This window comes from Gorilla gorilla, chromosome 11 (assembly GCF_029281585.2).
Source record: "Gorilla gorilla gorilla isolate KB3781 chromosome 11, NHGRI_mGorGor1-v2.1_pri, whole genome shotgun sequence".
Classification (NCBI taxonomy): Eukaryota; Metazoa; Chordata; class Mammalia; order Primates; family Hominidae; genus Gorilla; species Gorilla gorilla.
Genome location: NC_073235.2, coordinates 80880960 through 80903297, shown reverse-complemented (window position 1 = coordinate 80903297; position 22338 = coordinate 80880960). Strand labels below are relative to the sequence as shown.

The 22338-nt window shown below is 40.9% G+C and overlaps 1 long non-coding RNA gene across 3 annotated transcripts in view; it reads right to left on the bottom strand.

Moving 5' to 3' along the window:
• The window catches only part of LOC134756660 (uncharacterized), a 30997-nt gene extending 13257 nt beyond the window's left edge, over positions 1–17740 (bottom strand). The window contains exons 1-2 of one of the 3 annotated variants that reach the window (XR_010129637.1): positions 17174–17740; positions 421–615 (exon numbers count right to left, since the gene is read on the bottom strand). This is a non-coding gene — a long non-coding RNA (uncharacterized lncRNA). The remainder of the gene's footprint in view (positions 1–420; positions 616–17173) is intronic. The other 2 variants (XR_010129636.1, XR_010129635.1) reach the window with 2 other exon arrangements.
• Positions 17741–22338: the final 4598 nt, after the last annotated feature.

Genomic DNA, 22338 nt, shown 5'->3' with positions numbered 1-22338 from the left:
ACCATGCATGTTGGCTCATGCCTATAATCCCAACTCTTTCAGAGGCCAAGGTGGGAGGATCCCTTGAGGCCAAAAGTTTGAGACCAGCTTGGGCAACATAGTGAGTCCCCATCTCTACCAAAAAGAAAATCAGGTGTGGTGGCACACTTTGAGTCCCAGCTACTCAGGAGGCTGAGGTGGGAGTATTGCTTGGGCCCAGAAGATCAAAGCTGCAGTGAGCTAGGATCACACCACTGCACTCCAGCCTGGGTGACAGAGTGAGACCCTGTCTCAAAAAAAAAAAAAAAAAAAAAAAAAAAGCGTTAGTAGAATTACCCAAAAAACCTTCCCAGTTTATTCAGTTCAGTTGCAAGAATGTTCCAAAGTGATGAGTGATTAAAAGGTTAGGAAATAAGTCTAATGAACAGATTTTAACCTTACCTTTTGTGTTTCCATATATAATCTTGTAACATCTCAAGTCTTCCATCTGTCAGCGCCGGCTCGTGCTAGCTTTCTACATTAGGTGGAAGTCTCAGCTCTGTGTTTGGAGCTCAGGGAAAGCTTCATAGAGGAAACATGAATGAAGGTAGGTCTCGTGTATTCATACAGAAGGAAGCATGTAGCAGGTATTTTTGTCTGGAAAAAAATCATATCTGGAATTCTTTGAGAACAAAACTACAAAATAAAACCAGTACATGTAACTTATTTTAAATTCTAAAGAGCACTTACCATAGTTCCATATTCTAAGCTCCATTTGTTAAACCATAGAAACAGGTACTTTTTTGGCAAGGTAAGGAATAGACTTAAAAGACTGGAAAAAAACTAGGCATAATAGGATCTTGTGACTCTTTAAAGACTGAACTAAGGTTTTAGTAAATGGTCTTGGATATGGGGGAGGCACAATGAACTCTCCAAGATGACATTAGACTTCTGCATACTGAAATCCTGACTTGGATAAATTGGAAAATTTCATAAGGCTGATGAAAAGGATGTTACGTGGTTGTAGACAGTCCATATGTATTGATAAAATGAGGTCTGAGGATAAGGTGCCCAGAAGATAAAATTGCTGCTGCCTCTGCTTTCCCTGCTTCTGGCTCTGGAGGAAAGTGCATTCTTACACTGTTCGAATGTCACTTCTCAGACTATCCAGACCTTCTAGGGAGTTAGGGATTTTCTTGGGCCATCAGGTGTATTCTTTAACACCATTTTGTTTAGCCCTCTGCTAAGGCTCTTAACCAATCTAATTAGTCAAACTTGTTAAATATAGGTTAATTTCCCAAATAGGCTCAACAGGTAATTGTGTCATAGTCATCTTCATAGTGTCAGTTCTAACACATAAGAACATCCATTAAGTGATAAGTGACTTTAAAAGATGAGGATGGCAATAGCACAATATGATAATACTAATTCAATAAGTTATTGAGCACTAATGTGCCCAGCACTACAGCAGCCTCTGGGAATATGTGGGCCCATATTGTGTTATTTGATGAAGAGCCGCTCCCTTGTTCTCGGGGTGTGCTGTGATATGCCACACAGTCCCCTTCCCTACAGAGGATTTTGTTTTCTCGCCCTGGCAGTGTGCATCCAACGGCCCTCAGCTGTCAGTAGAATTGCCCTCTTAAGTGAAAAGAGCCACCTCATCTGAAGTCACACTTCTTTCTTGGGCCAGGCTGCATGCAAAGACTAGTCCCATTGCCCCATATTAGGACAATCTGAAAGACCATCCTAGCTTCAGAGTTCCCCTTAGTGTCAGCTAAGGCCACCTTTGAGATTGCATCATAGCCCATATTCTTCCTCCACCCAGTGGAGCTTCCTTTCTTTCCACAGGTGGCAATCCAAATCTCCTACCCACTAATCTTCATCTCAGCATCTGTGATACTTGGTATCAGAAGGGTTGCAGGAAAGTAGGTGCTCCAGTGTGCTTTTGGAGCCATTTCTCTTGCCTTCTCACTTATAGGATGAGAGTCTCCTCACTGGGGCAGGGAGAAGTGAACTGCTAGCATACCCTGACAGTGCAGTTATTAAAACTTTCACTAGTGGTGAACTGAGATGGCATGTCAACACAAAGAAATGCACCAGCAGGCACGAAGATCAGGTGGGAAACAGTGTGGACAGTGGAACTGATGAGTTATTACTGAGCTAGGCCAATACCTTGGAAAAAGATAACAGAAGAATGAGAATGGGCCAGGCATAGTGGCTCACACTTGTAATCCCAGCACTTTGGGAGGCTGAGCCAGGAGTTTGAGACCAGCCTGGGCAACATGGCGAGACCCTGTCTCTACAAATATTTAAAAAATTATCCATGCCCAGTAGCTTGTGGCTGTAGTCCTAGCTATTTGGGAGGCTGAGGCAAGAAGATCACCTGACCCCAGGAGTTTGAGGCTGCAGTGAGCTATATTTGCACTACTGTACTCCAGCTTGAGCTACAGAATGAGACCCTGTCTCAAAAGAATGAGAGTGATTAGTTGGTAATTAGAAGCTGAGTGTGGGACCAAGAGCCGTGGCTCATGCCTGTAATTCCAGTGCCTCAGAAGACCAAAAAGGGAGGATAGCTTGAGGCCAGGAATTCAAGACCAGCCTGGGCAACATAGCAAGGCCCATCTCCACAAAAAATTTAAAATCAGCAGGGCATAGTGGCATGCATTTGTTGTTCTGTTACTCAAGAGGCTGAGGCCAGAGGACAATTTGAGTCCAGGAGTTCAAGGTTACAGTAGCTTACTGTGCCACTGCACTCCCAGCCTGGGTGCAACTACACACTCAGCCTTAGTGACAAAGCAAGATCTTGTCTCAAAAACAAACAAAAACTCAGTGTGAGGGCCAGAAAGCCTCCCTTGTAGAATATGAGACTCTCAGGTTCTCAAGCCAATGAGGAGAGGAAGCTGAGGACCAGGCCCAGGACTTAGTCATGAGAATAAAACTCCAAAGAAGTCAGGACCCAAGCTAGGCAGGTCTACTGTGCTGTTGTCAGGACCCTGATTGGGAAAAAATGGAACCCTGACACATGGGATGAAACCATCTGGGTTGATGCACCTGAAAAATCTTCAATCCTCAGGTTTCCAGAACCTTCTAAGGCTACAGAAGTGCCCCTCTCTAATAAGGGCTAGTGTGCTCCCTCTTTTGCTTGAAGACAATGAGCTCTCTCTCTAAGGACAAAACATACACTCCTCAGGATCCTCCCCAACTTCCTCTCTTGGCAACTAAGCCAATTAAAAAAAAGTTAAACTGGCGGGGTGCAGTGGCTCATGACGATAAATTTAGTACTTTGGAAGGCCAAGGAGGGTGGATTCCCTGAGGCCAGTAGTTCAAGACCAGCCTGGCCAACATGGTGAAACCCTGTCTCTACTAAAAATACAAACATTAGCCGGGCAAGGTGGTGCGCGCCTGTAATCCGGTTACTCGGGAGGCTGAGGCAAAAGAATTGCTTGAACCCAGGAGGTGGAGGTTGCCATGAGTAGAGATTGTGCCACTGCACTCCAGCCTGGGCTAAAAAGGGAGACTCTGTCTCAAAAATAAATAAATAAATAAATAAATAAATAAAAATAAAAAATAATCATGACCCCTTGTCCGATTTCCAGACCTGAGTCAGTTTTTGGATCCAGGCCCATTAACTAAAGAAGAATCTGGGTCCCCAGGAGGAAGGATTGTGTAATACCACAAGTGTGCACAATAATGATTCCTCTAGTCCTTCTCCAAAGGGACCTATCACCATTACTCAGGAAATCATACAGTGGTGAAAGGGGAATACTCAACATTTTGATATCTGTTGGAAACAGGGTCTGAGTTAACAATGATATCACAGAACTGTCACTATATGCCCTTGATTAGAGTAAGGGTTATGGAGGCCAAGTCCTAGGGTGTCCTGGCCCAAGTCTGGCTCACAATATATCCACAGACCCACCTAGTCCTTGAGTGTATAATTGTGATAAATACACTTGATTAGTGGCACCAGGTTTCTCGGCGTGTGTGGTAAGAGCTAACATAGTGATAAAGGCCAAGTGGCCAGGTGGAAGCTTTAAAAATTGACCTCTTCTCCATACCAATATAGTAAATCAAAAAATAATATTTCATTTCAGGGAATGGCAGAAATTAATGCTATCCTAAAAGACCTAAAAGATTCGGGGATGATGGTTCAAATTGTATCTCCATTTAATTTACCAGTCTAGCCCCTCCAAAAACCAGATAGTGGGCTACCACAAACTTTATGAGGTAGTAGCTCCAATTGTACCTACAGAGACAGCTACAGGCATCTTTGTTAGAGCAGACCCACATGGCATCAGGTGGACTTCTAGTTCAAAAATGGCAGTGTAGACGCAAGCTGGCTTCACTTCCACACCAGAAAACCAAAAACAAATATACAGCACTGAGATTATCACCAACAATATCCCAGAACTCAGATATGAGGATGAGTCAATTCCTGGGGACACAGAAGTGAAAAAACTCTGAGCATGGTAAAAGAATCAGATTTTTATATCTGTGGTGCCCCTTGCCACAATCTGTCCAGCACCAAGTGTGTGGAAAACTTTCCCCAACTCACAGTTTCTACAATGGGAAAAGTGAGATCAAGGTAGACAACCAACCTCCCTACCATCCTGGATTCCCTGGAAAGAGACCTGTCCCTGACTCACCACATGGGAAGTATCATGAGTACCTTGAGGGAAAAACATTACCGAGGACAACCAGAGACAAAGGGAGGAGGCAGGACTTCAATCCCCAGCCCTGGAAACTCTGCTCTGTAACTTGACCAAAGAAGATGCCAGATCAGAGTGGTTACTCAGCAGCACCAGCTGTAGGAGATGCATTCCACAGATCCTCTTGGCACAAACCTTTAGCCGGCTTTTCACACTGCCAGGATATCCCCTTTGGGACCTCCCCCATTTGAGAAGAGCATCACTCTGATGAGTTTCTAGAGTGGAGGCAAACCTGGGCTTAAGGTGCCATCAAGTTCCAAAAGGGAGACAGTGACCTAGTGGGAAAATAAAGAAATTTAACAGATAAGTCACAAAGAATCTCTAAGCAAACATCCCCAATAGAAAACAAAACAATCAAGACAGAGAAGACTGGAATAAATAATCCTTCAATGCAAAGATATGGACGTACATCCACAAGAAAAACAACAGCAATAGGGAACCATGACCTCCCCAAATGAACAAAGCAAGGAACAAGTGTCTGAATCTAAGAAAATGGTGATATGTGAGCTCTCTGACCAAGAATTCAAAATAGCAGTTTGAAGGAAACTCAGTAACCCCCAAGATAACACAGACAAGCAATCTATAAGTTTATCAGAGAAATTTAACAGATTAAAATAATTTTAAAAAAGCAAAATTCTCATTACTCAGAAATATATTTGCTGAACTAAAAAAAAATTAGATGATTTCAACCACAGAATGGATCAAGAAGAAAAAGTCAGTGAGCTCAAAGACAGGCCATTTGAAATTACACAGTGAGAGGGGAGAAAAGAAAAAAGAATGAAAAAGAATGAAGATCACTTACAAGATATAGAAAATTATCTCAAAAGACCAAATCGAAGAATAACTAGTGTTCAAGAAAAAGTTGAGCAACAGCAAGGGGTAGAAAGCTTATTCAAAGAAATAATAAAATTTTTTTTCCAAAACTTGAGAAAGATATAAATATCCAGGTACGAAGGTCAGAGAACACTAAACAGATTCGACCCAGATAAGACTACCCGTAGGCATAGTCGAACTCTCAAAGGGCAAGGACAAAGAAAGGGTCCTAAAAGCAGCAAGAGAAAAGAAGCAAATAACATAAATTCCAATTCATCTGGCAACAGACTTCTCAACAGAAACCATACAGGCCAGGAGCAAATGGGATGAAATTTTCAGTGTTGAAAGAAAAAAAAGTCTGCCACACAAGAATACTGTATCCAGCAAAGCTATCCTTCAACCATCAAAGCAAGATAAAGTCTTTCCCAGATAAACAAAAGCTGAGAGAATTCACCACCATGAGGCCCATCTTAAAAGAAATGCTAAAGGGAGTTCTTCAATCCACAAGAAAAAAAAAAAACACCAATGTGCAAAAACAAAAACATTTGAAGGTATAAAACCCACTGATGAAATTAAGTACAAAGACAATCCCCAAATACTTCGATACTGAAATTGTGGTGTGTAATCCACTTATAACTCTAGTATGAAGACCAAAAGACAAACCTACCAAAAACAATAACAGCTACAGCAACCTGTTAAGAGATAAGCAATATAAAAATATGTAAATTGAGACAAACAAAAGTCAAAATGTAGAAGGGATGGAGTTAAGGTATAAAGGCTTTTTTTTAGTTTTTTCTTTTCTTTTTTTTTTTAATCTAAGATAAGTTGTCATCTCTTTAAGATGACTTGGTATATCTATGTTTTATGTAAGCCTCATGGTAACCACAATGTAAAAACCTATAATAGACACACTAAAAACGAAAAGCAACAAATTAAAACATACTCCAGAGAAAATCACTTAACCACAAAGGAAGACAATAAGAAAGGAAGAGAGGAATTATAAAACAACAATTAGAAAACAAGCACAAAATGACAGTAGTAAGTCCTTACTTGTCAATAATAACACTGAATGTAAGGGGACTCAATTCTCCAATTAAAAGGCTGAACTGATAAACAAGCCCTTAACTATATGCTGCTAACAAGAAACTCACCTCCCCTGTAATGACACACATAGACAGAAAGTGAAGGGATGGAAAAAAAAATCTATGCAAGTAGAAATCAAAAAAGATCAAGAATAACTATACTCACATCAGATAAAATGGACTACAAGTCAAAGACTATAAAAAGAGACAAAGAAGGTCACTATATAATGACAAAAGAGTGAATTCAGCAAGAGGATATAATAATTTATATATCTACGCACCCAACACTGGAGCACTCAATTATACAAAGCAAACATTAATAGATCTAAAGGGAGAGATAAACTGCAATACAGTAATATTAGGGGACTTCAACACCCCATTCTCAGTAACAGATAAATCATCCAGACAGAAAATCCACAAAGAAACTTTGGAGTTAAACTACATACTAGATCAAATAGGCCTAACTGACATTTACAGAATATTTCACCCAACAGCTACAGAGTGCAATGGTGTGATCTTGGCTCACCGCAGCCTCTGTCTCCCGAGTTCAAGCAATTCTCCTGCCTCAGCCTCCCAAGTAGCTGGGATTACAGGCATGCACCCCCATGCCCAGTTAATTTTTGTATTTTTAGTAGAGATGGGGTTTCTCCATGTTGGTCAGGCTGGTCTCGAACTCCCAACCTCAGGTGATCCACCCACCTGAGCCTCCCAAAGTGCTGAGATTGTAGGCGTGAGCCACCATGCCCAGCCCAGAAGACACATTCTTTTCTCATTCTCCAGAACAGACCATATTTCAAACAAGTCTCAACAGATTCAAAAAAGTAGAAATCACAACATGGCACCACGTATACAATATGCAGCTGTTGATCTGACAAATGCATCCTTTCTATATTAGAAAAGAGGATCAGAAACACATTACCTTGGATCAGACAATAGTGAACATGTATAATCTTCTTAGAAGCATGTTAATTCTCCCAGCTTTTATCATAATATAGTCTGAAGGACCAAGACCAGCTGGGCATCTTGCAGAACATCACTGATCCACTATATCAATTATACCATGTTAATTGGACCAGAAGAGCAAGAAGTAGATAATACATTGGAGCTACGGCACATATACTCCGAAGGTGAGAGACAAACCCTACAAAGATTCAAGGAACTTCTACTGGTGGCTCTCTAGTGGGTCCACAGTCCAGGGCATGCCAAGATATCCCTTCCAAAATAAGCAACAAATTATTGCATTTTGTACCTCTCACCATAAAGAAGGTAGCATAAAAGAATGATAGGTTTCTATGGGTTCTAGAGGCAGCATATGCCATAGCAGGAAATACTTGCTGTTACCTATACACTGGATGACATAAAAGGCTTCCAATTTCAAGTGGGACCCAGAGCAGAAAAGGGCTATGAAGCAGGTCCAGGTGGCAGTTTTACCACTTTGCCATACCACCCAGCAGATGCTGTTGTATTAGATATGTAGGAAAAGATTCTGTGTGGAGTTTATGATAAGTCCTAATGGGAAAATCACAATGCAGACCCAAGAGTCTGGCCATGCTATCTGTAGCAGAGAAGTAAACACCTTTCAACAAACAGCTGCTGATGTGCTGCTGGGCTTTTATAGAGATATAGCACCTGACAAAGGGATGTCAAGTAGCCATGAAGCCAAGAACAATGATCATGAGCTGGGTTCTATACATGTAGAACACAAACATAGGCAAAGGGCACAGTATGTTACATTAGCAAGCAGCCTAGACTCCCATGTCTCTACCACTGTTGCACCAGTGTCTCTCCCTTGGCTTACATTTATTGTCACTGATCCCATATGACCAGCTGATGAAAGAGGAAAATGCATGAATTTGACTCACAAATGGGTATATTTTGGCAAACAAAATAGATGGTGTCTATAGTACTGTGCCACTCAGGGGTGGCCCTGAAAGTCAATGGTAAGGGAAAATCTTCCCAAAGGGCAGAGCTTCGGGCAGTATACTTTGCTGTCCATTTGTGTAGAAAGGGTCTCAAGGTTAGAATATACACGGGTAGTGGCAACTGGCTTGGTCATGGGATCAGGGTCCTGAAAATAGACTAAACTACTGGGAACAAAGAGATTTGAGATAAAAATGGTGGATTGGGCACATGAGAGTGGGCACAAAGCATTAGGAGCTTTGTACTACGTTTGATCTATACTACAAAGTATCCATAATGGGAAAGGCCCTGAACAACCAAGTCAGTATCGGGACTTGGCTGGTTAATAACATCCAGCATCTGGCATTGGAATAACTACTGTGGCAGGATTGGAGGCTATGTAACAGTCCTAACAGGATGCGCTCCTATACAATGAGGATGATCTAGTTATATTCACTGCTGAATTTTCAGCCTGCTAACTACAGAGACCAATGCTGCAATGCTGAGTGCCTATTCCTCAAGAAGACCAATCAGTCACTTGGTGGCAAGCTGACTTACAATAATGATCCTAACAAGAGGCAGTGACTCATTTTGACAGGAATAGACACATATTCTAAATGATTCTCCTTTTCTATCTGCAGGGCATTGGCCAGCATCACTGAGGGCTTTCAGAGAGTTTGAACTACCTCATGGGACCTGTTTTATAGCAAAGGAGGAAAGAGTGGGCAAATGACCACAGCCTCTGCTTGTCTTATTATTACATGCTGCATCACCCAGAAGCCTCTACCCTGATAGAATGAATAATTAACTTGTTGAAGGCATACCTAACACGAACACCATCCTTTAAGATGAAGTGGACACTTTAATGGTCTTTATGTAGGGCTGTGTTCTCAATAGGTAGAATACATGGGTCCAGGAATCAAGAGGTAGAAGCAGGAATGGCCCTGCTTTCTATCATTCCCAGTGATTCTCTTGGGGGAAATTGTGCTTCCTGGCTCCACAACACTGGGTCCTGTCATTTAGAGGTCCTGCTTCCTAAAGGTGAAACACCTCCACCAGCAGATGTAGTTTATAGTTCAGTGAGACCCAAGAAGAGACTCATCAGTTTCATTGAATTATGAGCTACATCTGCGGGCTAGGTACTTCAGGTTCCTTGTACCAAGAAAGTAGCAGGCAAAAAGAGGAGTCACATCCTGGCAGGGATAATGGATCTTATCATAAAGAGGAGGTAGGACCACGGTTACAGTTGGAGGAAGGAGGAAAATGTTGGTAACCAAGCACTGCACGTATGCACCTCTTGGTATGCTCTTGCCCAATTCTGATTGTAAATGGACAGTGTAGCAGCCATTATGAGCCCAAAAAGATTATAGGGACCGGGGACTCTGAGCCTCTAAGGATCAAGGACTGAGTTTTATCACCAGGTAAGTCACTGAGACCAGCTGAGAGTGTCACTGCATCCAAGGTCACCCCCATCTTTGGGTTCCTTGCATCCAGTGACTGGGCAACAAAGTCCTGACCTTCTTGCTCCAATATGGGACATCAAAAGGGCCAACCAGCTTCAGAGTTTCCCATGGGGTCAGCTGAGAACACTGTTGACACTGTATCACAACCCAAGTCCTCCTTCCACCCAATCCTGATTTCTTTCCATTCCTTCCACGGATGATGATCACAAAAGCATTCCCTAATAAACCTTCTGCCTACTGTCTCCTGAGTCTGCTCCCTGAGAGTCCCAGCTGAGATATGGAGTTATAGTTTAGTGAAAAAAGATGATAAGAATATCATATAAATCACATAATTTAAGATATATAAAATTACAAGTCAGCATTGGAGATACTCTGGATTCTCTTCAGATCATATATCTTTTGCCTTTTATTAGAATTTCTAGAGAGAGGATAAATTATGAGTTTGTAGCCAGTTTTTTCTTTGCTTTTTATTTTTGGCAGGGTTGCTATGGTTTGGATATGGTTTGTTTGTCCCTTCTCCTGCAAATCTCATGTTGAAATTTGATTCCCAGTGTGGTGGTGTTGGAAGGTGGGGTCCAATGGAAGGTGTTTGGATCATGGGTGTGGATCCCATATGAATAGATTTATGCCTTCCCTTAAGGCGTTCTCACGCTATTAAATCCCAAAAGAGCTGGTTGTTAAAAAGAGCCTGGCACCTCTTCCCCACCCCTGCTTCCTCTTCCCCACCCCTGCTTCCTCTCTTGCATGTGATCTCTGCACACACCAGTTTCCCTTTACCTTTGCCATGAGTGGAAGCAGCCTAAGGCCCTCACCAGATGCAGAAGCCCAATCTTGAACTTTCCAGCCATCTAAAATCAGGAGCCAAATTATTTTTTTCTTTATAAATTACCCAGTCTCAGGTATTCCTTTAAAGCAACACTAAACAAACTAAGACAAGGTTTCTGTAGACAGAGTGTGTATGTGCCGCGACAAAAAATATTTGCATTTTCAAAAGATTTCTTTCAACATTATCCAAAACAATATGTAGGAAATGAAATAGAAATTATGCTAATTTGAGGACAATGTCCACTGTGAGTAATGCTGCATCTAGAATAACACTGCATCTCAAGGTCCAAAGAAGTTAAAAAACATGAAACAGCCCATATTGTAATATGAGTTCTAAAAAGGATAGTTTCATGGAAGTTTCAGAGTATTATAACTAAGCAGCAGCTCTTACTACATTGAAAAAATGAATTTCTTTTAAGGCAATAAATTATAGCTTTACCTGAAAAATTGTAAACTTGTGGAAATTACTGAAGATGTGGTCTACTCAGAACATTTACAAGCTTGACAACATATTCAGAATTACTAGCTTGACAGTATATTCAGATAGCAGATCATGATGGCTTTCTGCCACAAATACAGCTGATATCAAAAAGGAGACGATAACAATAAGCCAAGTCTTAAATTTCTTGTATTTAATTTATCATTTTCTGATTTCCTCATTTCCCTCAATAATTTTTTTAGGTTAAGACTTATCAAAAAGGCCATCTGCAGAGAACAGTGTGTAATGAAGATCGGATAGCTCTTCAGTCAATTTGAATATTAGAGAGGGTGAAGTAGATGGATTGGAATATGTGGGTTTTTTTGCTTCACTGCTTGGGCTGGGGCAAGAGTGGGACATTGTGGAGAGAAGACCTGAATAAACTAGTTTTTCTTTCTATGCTGATCTGAGTGAATGGATAGTTTATAGCATTCTGTGCTAATAGATACAGTAGAGGTTTGAAAAATATTTACATATATCTCACCAAAAAAAAGAGGCAGAAGACAGAGGCAAACTGTTTTCGAGTATATGAGCTAAAACCAAAGAAAGGCTTGGACTTACAGATGTCTCCAGTTATAATTTTTTAAAATAAGATGAACAATTGGAGCACATTTAGATGGCAGATTAAGAATTAGATAGTATAGTAAATGCTGGGTTCTATTACAAATATTTACATTCTTATTTATGAGCTTGTGCTTTCATTCTAGTGCAATCTCCATTATGGCCAGATGGGTGTGTTACTGCACAGGATTTATTTGAAATTCAGAAACTGATAGTACCTGTGCCTGATTGCTTGGTTTATTTTATTCATTTTATCTCATCTTTCTAGTTAAGAAAGGTAGTTTTAATGGCAAAAGAAAGCAGGCTAAGGATTTAATATTTTGTTCATGCACTTAATAAAGGACTTAAGCAAATGCTTTGTTTTTATTTGTTAATAGTAGGACAGTAATAAAAATTAGTGTTAATAAAGATCAACTCACATGATGGGACTTTTGCTTTGAAACACTGGGCTAGGAACAAATTCATACTGAGCTTTAGGATTTTAAAGAATAATTTAGCTAGACTTTATTAAGGATTGACTATGTTACCTACACTGGACAAAACATTTTACATACATATATAAAGCCATTTTTCTAAGAAGCTGTACAGAACAATAATTAAGTGAGCATCTCTAAAGATAGACTGCCTGGGTTTGAATTCAAGCTCCATCACAGGTAAACGGCTGTGTGATTTGGGGCAAGTTGCTTAACCTTTCAGTTCCTCAGTTTCCTCATCTCTAATTTAAGGGTAACTGACTTCTGCTTCCAAATGTGATATAATAACATGTGTGGGCTAGCCCTCCTTTCACTGTAAACAACTTTAAAACTGGACAAAAGACAGAAGGCAGCTCCTTTCAGACATTGTATATGATAAAGAAAAAAATTACTCAATGAGGCAAGGTGCAGTGACTCACTCCTGTAATCCCAGCACTGTAGGAGATTGGGGCAGGAGGATTGCTTGAAATCAGGAGTTTGAGACAGTCTGGGCAAATAGTGAGATCCGCATCTCTATAAAAAATAAAAATAATTTAAAATATTAGCTGGGTTTGATGGTACCCTCCTGTAGTCCTGGCTACTTGGGAGGCTAAGGTGGGAGAATCACTTGAGCCCAGGAGTTTGAGGCTGCAGTGAGCTATGATTGTGCCACTGCACTCCAGCCTGGTGACAGAGCAAGACCCTGTCTCCTGAAAAAAAAAAAAAAAAAAAATTTTAAATGATACTTGTTAAAGCACAATAAGGCAGATTTTAGGACTATCTCAAAAGGCATAGGGACCATTACAATGGGATTCTGCAGTAGGGGAGAGAGGTTAGGTTCAGCTATGAATATAGCATGGGCAAGAGGGAATTTATAGCCAAGGGGCAAGGTAGTGGCAGTGGATAGACAATTACTAAGAGGAAACATCAAGGGTAAGGGGAATTCTGCCTAAACCAACCAATCTAACAGGATTCTTGCGAAGTCAGACCAGATTAATCAGATGTCACCTGTGGGATGGTAGAGGATGAGGAACCCAATCAGATATCAAGGGTGATCAGATATCAAAGGTGGGGATTCTTGCTAACCCAACTAAGCAGCGTTCTTGCTAAAACTGGCTTTTACATGGAAGTGCACAGATGGGCTTAGTAGAAGGCTCAGGAGCCTGATTAAAGTTTGGGGCCAAGCAAAGAATCTTACCCACAACAGCACAGATTGCTAACCTGAGAGAGGGGAAACACATGAGATGATCCCCCTGGTGGCCCTAGATTTCTGCTCAAGAGCCCATTTTGGACTGCAGAATGGAAAAGTGAAGTCCAGAGAGACCTCAGGGATGCTGAGTTGCCTAGAGTAAGTAGGGTAGAGTACCTGAGGATAAGGAGTGGTGTAGAGAAGGAACTACAGAATCCTGCATAGGGATTCCCCTGAAGTCTTTAGCCAAATACAAAGCTGTGCATGTGCAGAGTAAGACTCTGTGAGGGCCAGCAGAGAACAGTTACCACTGATGAGTGACAAGCTGAGTCAAGATTCCACAAGTCCTCCAGTGTTGGAAAACACAGGTGATCAGCACTGTCCAGCAATATATATTCTGAATATGTGTCACATTTTCCTGCTTTTCTGATTCTCTTATATTTTGATAGATTATATGCTGGACATTACAGATTCTACATTGCTGTGAATCAAGATTTTGTTGTCTTCCTTTAAAGAGTATTGAGTTTTTTTCTCACAGACAGTTAATTTAGTGATGGATCACATTGATTCTTATAGGAGGGGTATTTTAAAAGCTTTGTTAGCATGGGTTTAAAGTAGCCCCTTCCTAGAGACTAAAGCAGCCCTATTCTTCAAGTATGACTCTTTCCACAGCATTGCAAGTCACGAAACCCGCCCAGATCCAAGAGGTGGGCCCAACTTTTCACAGGTAGAGTTAAAAAAAATCACATTGCAAAGGGTCTGCCTATAGGGAAGTATTGGAGACATTCTTGCAATGGATCTACCACGGTTCATTTCAATCTGTTTCTTCTCCACTACCCGCATATTTGTGATGCCAAGCAATAGGTCACATTCATATCATAGTGTGACCTCTGGCCCTGCTTTTATATGTAGGGTGTATGTAAACCCGCATAGTCACTACTAGGAGTATTCCTAGAAACCATTCCAGTAGTGGTATGACCATTACTTAACTATACACGGATGTGACTACAAACCACATACATATGTCCCATTAAACCCAAACTCAATGTAGTCTCAACTCAATTTATCCCTTGGCCAAATCCCAGAAATGCCTGTGATCACTCCAAAACTTTAAAGTCGGGGGTTGTGCCTAGCCAGAGCAAGGAAGAGTACTGGGATGGGAGACAAGAGGGAAGTCAGAGTGGGAAGAGACAGCAGGTCTAACTGTCAAGGGCCGAGCTTAGTTCCAGAGAGTTGAGGTGCCAGATGTCAGAAAAGCAGTGAAGACAATAAGCCAATATGAAAGGAAGGGTCAAGGCTTTAATCCCATGCTGTGATAGAATGGCACCAATCCAGGGTCAGGTGGATCAGCACAGCTTTGCTGAGAGAACCCTTGAACAAAAGGCTTCTGCAGTTTTATGGACCCAGAGCCTGGGATGAGGAGAAGGTGAAGGACTTAGAGTGAAAAAGTACTCAGTACTGAGTCCGTGTGGGGAAAAGTGTCTTCAAGCTTCCTCCTGTCCTCCAATAAGGAGATGTCTGCAGAAGTCCCTGAGGAAGCTCTCCCTCTACATAGAGACCTCCAAATGGACCCCATAATGACTTGGTCACTCTGAGTCATTGTTCTCTGGCATCCTTAATTCCAATATTCTTCACATCACATGAACTCTTTGAGCCTCAGTTTCCTTACCAGTAAAATGGGGATAAACTGCTCTACCTTCCTCTCAGGTTAGAAAGATGAAATGAGATAATAAATGTGCAAATGCTTTGAAAACCTTGAAGATGCACAAATGTAAGCCATTTTCTCCTTAAAAAGTTATGAAATTGAGGTGGCCAACTCTAATATAAAATTCCCTCTGTAACATTTCAACTTAACAGGCTTTAAGGGATCAGCTAAGTAAAAAGCAAATGTTTTACCCAAGCACAGGATTCCAAGGTTATTTATGGCATTCTCTGAATCTCTGTAGTACTTCCTGTTGTTACAATCTGTCCTGCATTGTCTGATGATGGCCTTTTATCTCAAATGAGGCTGAGACTTTTTGTTACTATTACATTGGCACTGTCTGAAAAAAATATAATGCAAACCATATATATAATTTAAACATTTCTAGTAGCCACACTCTTTGAGAAAAGAAACTGATTGAATTATATTCTATTTAACCTAATATGTCAAAAACATTATCATTTTAACATGTAATAAATATAAAAATTATTAATGATATATTTTACATTCTTTTTTACATACTATGTCTCTGAAATCCAGCCTATATTTTATATTTTACATTTACAGTACATGTCTTTTTTTTTTTTCTTGGAGACAGAGTCTTGCACTGTTGCCTAGACTGGAGTGCAGTGGTGCGATCTCAGCTCACTGCAACCTCTGCCTCCTGGGTTCAAGCAATTCTCCCATCTCAGCCACCCACGCTCAGCTAATTTTTGTATTTTTAGTAGAGACGGGGTTTTACCATGTTGGCCAGGCTGGTCTCAAACTCCTGGCCTTAAGTAATCAGCCCACCTTGGCCTGGCCTAGCTGTCACTGACTTTGTAAGGCGTTTCTGCAAATGCTTCTTCAGACTTTTCCCACGTTTTTTAAAACCCCTATTTATATTAATACTTAATTGCAATTTCTTCCACGGTCACAGAGAACACAAAGACCTTTGATTTGCTCTTTCCACCACAGAATATCACTCTAGGAAAGCATTCCATCATAATGTATATAAGGTGCCTAAACTGTGCTATAATCTTAAGCATTACAGGGACTCAGAATGAGGTCGTTAAAGTAGTGTTTTCCAAAGTGTGTTCCGCTGACCTAATCCCATACTCAGCGTATGCAACTTGATATTTTAATTTGTACCCTAGTGATCTAGTCTTATGCCTTCTGGGTACATATTGCATCATATCTTTAAACACATCCAGCTTCTAGAATGGTGCTGTACACGCAGGAGGTCGTTGAGCTTCACCTTCCTGCTAATGACAAAATCAGCAATTGCCTTTAACCACAGGAACTTCAGCCCGTTGGTCACTAGGGGGAGACACACACGTGGTGGGCCTCTCCAGGCTCCTCAAATCCCGCCAGAGTCGCCACTGTATACTCTGCCCAGAAAAACCACACCCAGTCTTAGGAAGAGGAAACTGACTGCCATCCATTTCACGCTACTGTGGCCGGCGAGCTCAGAGTGGAATCATTTGCAAGGCAGCTCCTCCAAGAATAACCAAGCCGAGATCTAGCTGATCAACGATTGAATTTAGAGTAAAACTTGACAGAATAAAACTCCCTTCGGCTTGTCCGTACTACCTGGGTTTGCAGAAATGCTTTTCCTTAGCATTTAATTTTGGGACCTGTAAATATAACTGCTTTTTAGATGCATTCCATAATCCTCAATTAACTTACTGCAGTAAAAAGATAATTAGGTTAATATAAACTGCTCCAAGGGGTTTCTGATCAGACTGAATTTTATTTCATTTGAAATAAGGTCATTGTTTAATTTTGCAAGTTAAATAATCTTGACTACGCTGAATAGGGGCCTGAGATAGATGAAAGAAAATTTCCTTTTCATACATGTGAGAAATAAACTGTTTCTTACACTCATATTCACAAGTGTGACCGTTAGTCCAAGTTGAGGCAATTAACATATTTAGGAAGAAAAAAACTTCCTCACAGAAGGGTTGGCATTGGCCCTTCTGAACAGTATTGCAAAGTCTGAAAGAAAAACCCTATTGACACCACTTTCTAGCCAAATGCTATAGGACGATATCAATACTTACTGTACTGAGTGGGCATTTATTTACTTATTTCACAGTGAAGATATCTTTTCTGGAAAATTCCTCATAAGAAAACTGAAATTCAAGCTCCTGCTCGTTCTTCAGCCACCGCTACTCGTTCCTGCTTTTTGTGCCCATAGGTTCTTCTGCCCAAAACAAAAGCTGTTAAATCACCGCGGCGGCGCTGACGACAGGGAGCAGGGCCGCGAGGCCCCACCAGGTCGCCAATGAAGCCTCCCCTCGGCCCTGCCGGGGGCTATGCGGGGCGCATAGAGGCTCCCAGGGAGATAGAGGCTCCCAGGCGGAGGAGTCCGGGAACCCCAAAAGACCCTTTAGGAAGCAAGGTCCGGAAAACCAAGCACGAGCAACAGGCCCCGGGCGGCTGTATCCCTGCCCGGCGAATTCAGAGGAAGCGGGCGCCGCGGCCACCCAAGAGCAAGGAAGACGGCGGCGCGGAGGAGGGGATTGGGAGGGGTGTGGGCCGCCCAGAGGCGCGGGAGCTGGGAGCACCGCGCGGCTTAGGAACTAAAATAAATGCTTGTCTGAATCTGCCCCGGGTGGGGGATGAAGGAACAAGGGCTTGGGAGGAGACTGATACATTTTAGAAATTGCCGGTGGGGGAGCCGTGGGCGGTGGCTCACGCCTATAATCCCCGCCCTTTGGGAGGCGTAAGGTGGGCTGATCACCTGAGGTCGGTAGTTCGAGAGAGACCATCCTGACCAATATGGAGAAAGAAACCCCATCTCCACTAAAAATACAAAATTAGCCGGGTGTGGTGGTGCATGCCTGTAATCCCAGCTACTAGGGAGGCTGAGACAGGAGAATCGCTTGAACCCGGGAGGCGGAGGTTGCAGTGAGCCAAGATCATGTCACTGGATGTTATTTGTTAATTTTTTGATGTACACTGCAAGATCACACAAGAAATGAAGCTATTAAGCCCAGGTATTGGGCCCTTTATAGGGGTGTTTTTTCATGGTGAATGGGTAAATATGTCTCTACTTTGTGTGCTTATTAAACAACCCTGACTATGTGGTCTTGAAAGGAGAGATCCTGCCTTAGTTTCCCCTCTCATTAGCCTTATGTGAGAGCTTTTTTTCAGAGACAGGCAACCAGGAATATTTATTCCAGAAGCAGTCATTGCAGTGGAGAATTTGGGGTTTGAATCATAGAAGACAGAACTAGATAAAATCCTAGATGTTACCTCCAATCCCTTCATTTAAAAATTTGAGGTCACCCAGGCCAGGTGCAGTGGCTCACGCCTGTAATCTCAGCACTTTGGGAAGCGGAGGCGGGTGGATCACCTGAGGTCAGGAGTTCGAGACCAGCCTGGCCAACATGATGAAACCCCGTCTCTAATAAAAGTACAAAAACTAGTTGGGTGTGATGGTGCACACCTGTAATCCAGCTACTAGGGAGGCCGAGGCAGGAGAATTGCTTGAACCCGGGAGGCGGGGATTGCAGTGAGCCCAGATGGCGCCACTGCACTCCAGCCTGGGCGACAGCGCGAGGCTCTGTCTCAAAAAAAAAACAACAACAACAACAAAATTGAAGTTACCCAAATTAAGATAATTGGTAGTTAAGACAGACCAAGATTAATAACTTTTAGACATTTGTAGACCCTAGTTATTGGGGGTGCTGGACTCTTAACACTTTTCCAAGAAAAGGGGTAAATCTTGTGTTTCTTAATTCGGAAGGAAAAAAAAAATCTACCACTTGCAATTTGGCATGGGTCAGAGGCATTATTATCAGTTATATGCCTCTACGGTATGATATTGAGTGATATACATGGAGAGAATCTGGGCTATATTTTATGGTTTACTGTTTTGGGGAAATGAGGCCTTTGACATGCAGGGTAATTATTGCTGGGGACTCTGCTCAATAGGAGGCCATCACCTAGGCCCCATGCCAAAGGGAAAGCTTGTAAATTCCACTTCCCTGGATGGCTGATAACTTGTAATAATCATGACATGGATTACTTGGTCCTGTTGGGTCCCAGCTTGTGAGATTCTTTCTGATCAAAGTTACCATCATGGGCAAACTGTGGTTACATAGGCTTTAATCTCTGTGTTCGTAAAGTTCTATTATCCTGGTCCAAGAGATTAGCAGTCTATAACTTCCTTTTTTTTTTTTTTTAACACAAACATGAAATTAACACTTTTTGCTCTAAACTAATTACAGATTCACCGGAAGTTGCAAAGGTAGTATGGAGATGTCCCTGTACCTTTCACCAAGTCCTTCAGTGGTTACATCTTACATAAATATAGTGCAATATCAAAACAAGGAAATTAACAATGGTACAACATGGATATAGATGTCATTTTTTTATTTAAAAATTTTACTTGTGGTAAAGTACACATAACATAAAATTTACCATCCTAGGCTGGGCACGGTGGCTCATGCCTGTAATCCCAGCACTTTAGGAGGCCAAGGTGGGGGCAGATCATGAGGTCAGGAGTTCGAGACCAGCCTGACCAACATGGTGAAACCCCATCTCTACTAAAAATACAAAAATTAGCTGGGCATGGTGGTGCTCACCTATAGTCCCAGCTACTCAGGAGGCTGAGGCAGGAGAATGGCTAGAACCCGGGAGGCGGAGGTTGCAGTGAGCTGATAATACTCCATTGCACTCCAGCCTGGGCGACAGAGCAAGATTCCATCTCGAAAAAAAAAAAAAATTACCACCCTATTTTTAGGTGCACAGTTCAGTAGTGTCAAGTACATTCACTTTGTTGTGCAACCAATCTCCAGAACTCTTTCTCTTGCAAAATTGCAACTGTGTATGTACCCTTTAAATACTAATGTCCCATTTTCTACTCCTCCCATCTCCTGGAAACCACTTTTCTATTATACTTTCTATTTCTATGAATTTAACTACTTTGGGTACCTCATATAAGTGGAATCATACACTATTTGTCTTTTTGTACCTGACTTATTTCATTTAGTGTAATATCCTCAAGGTTCATCCATGTTGTATATGCATCAGAATTTATTTCATTTTTAAGGCTGAATAATATTCCATTTTATGTATATACCACATTTTGTTTATTCTTCAGTCAGTGAACACTTGGGTTACTTCCTTCCACCTTTTGGCTATTGTGAATATGGCTGTGTAAATATCTTCTCAAGACCCTGATTTCAATTCTTCTGGATATTGTCATGGGCTGAATGTCCCCACAAAATTCCTATGTTGAAGCCCTAATCCCTAGTATCTCAGAATGTGCCTGTATTTGGAGACAGGGCCTTTGTAGAGATAATTAAGTTAAAATGAGGTCCTTAGGGTGGGCCCTAATTCAATCTGACTGATGTCCTTATAAGAGGAAATTTGGGCACACTGAGAGACACCAGATACTTGTATGGGCCGAGGGACCACCAAGAAACCACACCTACTGATTGATGCCTTGATCTTGAACTTTCGGTCTTCAGAGCTGTGAGAAAATAAATTTCAGTTAAGTCACTCAATCTATGGTTTTCTGTTATGGCAGCCCTAGGAAACTGATGTAGGTATATACCCAGAGGTGAGATTGCTGGATCATATGGTAATTCTATTTTAATTTTTTGGGAAACTGTCATACTCTTTTCCACAGTAGGTGCACCATTTTACATTGCCATCAGTAGATCACAAGGCTTCCAATTTCTCCACAATCTCATTGACACTTGTGTTCTGTTTGTTCGTTTGTTTATAGTAGCCATCCTACTGTCTGTGATGTGGCATCTCATCGTGGTTTTGATTTGCATTTCCGTAATGCAATGTAGTGATGTTGAGCACCTTTTAAAGTGCTTGTTGGCCATTTGTGTATCTTCTTTGGGTAAATGTCTATTCAGGTCCTTTGCCCATTTTTAAATAAAGTGTTTGCTTTTTTGTTGTTGAGTTGTAGGTTTCTCATCCTTTAAAAATCCTCTTGTTGGACCTAAACCCTGGGAGAACTGATGACCATAGAAGTTTTCAAGGAACCTAATTTTAGAAAGAGAGGGGGCTACAGATATGTAGATTAATTGTGTGACTTACTGTCCAAACCGGACACTTTTGAGAAGGGGGTGCTAAACATCATTACAATTTTATATTTTAAAAAATATTTATTGACCAACAAATTCATGTTATTATATTGGTGGACTTATAAAAATTGTATTCAATTTTCAAAGAAAAAATTCTTTTTTAAAAAATAAAAATCTAGAAAATTTAGAAAGTTTTATTCGTAAAAGAATATACAAGGATTTAAAAACAAATTTAAAAATGTATTCATATGGATTACCTGAACATTAAAAAAACTCAACAGAATAATAACTTTTGGTACATACTTGTGTCCACTAATCAGTTACTTAGATGTATCTCTAATATTGTATCACTGGCATTTTCCGAAGTGCATGTCTGGTCTTATTATTTTTCATTTTCTTCTTAAAATTGCCTGCAGTGTTCTTTGACATTGTGTTTTATGGTTAATAATTTTGTGATTGTTTACATCCTCAATTGTTTCTTCACAGTAGACCATAATAATATTTTTAACTGAGAAACTACTCTCTCTCTGCAAGTGCTGAAATACTTGGTAAATTTGGGGCAAATCCTGCTAAATGGAGGATATTCTAAAATAGTTTTTGTTGTGAAATGTGTAAAATTTCAGCCTAAATATTTTCACAAGAATTGTCCTTTTGCCATTCGTCAGAACGCCTGAAGCAACAAATAGTTTTGACAAGACAAAATATGTCAAATAAATTGTCTCCAGATTCTTTTGAATGTTTTGTCAATTTAAATGCTGCAAAACCATTAGGCGGTCTTGATTTTATTCCACTCGAATGAAGAATATAAATTTATCCAATTAAAAATAAGAACTAGATCAAAAGATTCTTCTTGTAAGTCTCGACATTCCAAAGTCCAGTTAGAAAATTTTAAGATTATGTCTACATTGTTTGAGCCCTCATCATTTAATTTATTCAGTTCCTGTCTTCTGTGAAGGAATAAAATGTAGTGTTATCCTGTTTGGAAGTTTTGTTTTTCACTAATTGCAATTCATTAAAAGCTTCAAAAACTGAAGTTTTTAGCATGCTATTCATGGAATATTTAGATTAACAATTTCTAACTGAATTTGTGCAAAGTACAAAATTTAGGGGACTTGTTACATAAAAGTTCAATACCATTGTAAGATACTTAGGATGATTTACAAAGTAGTACTTCA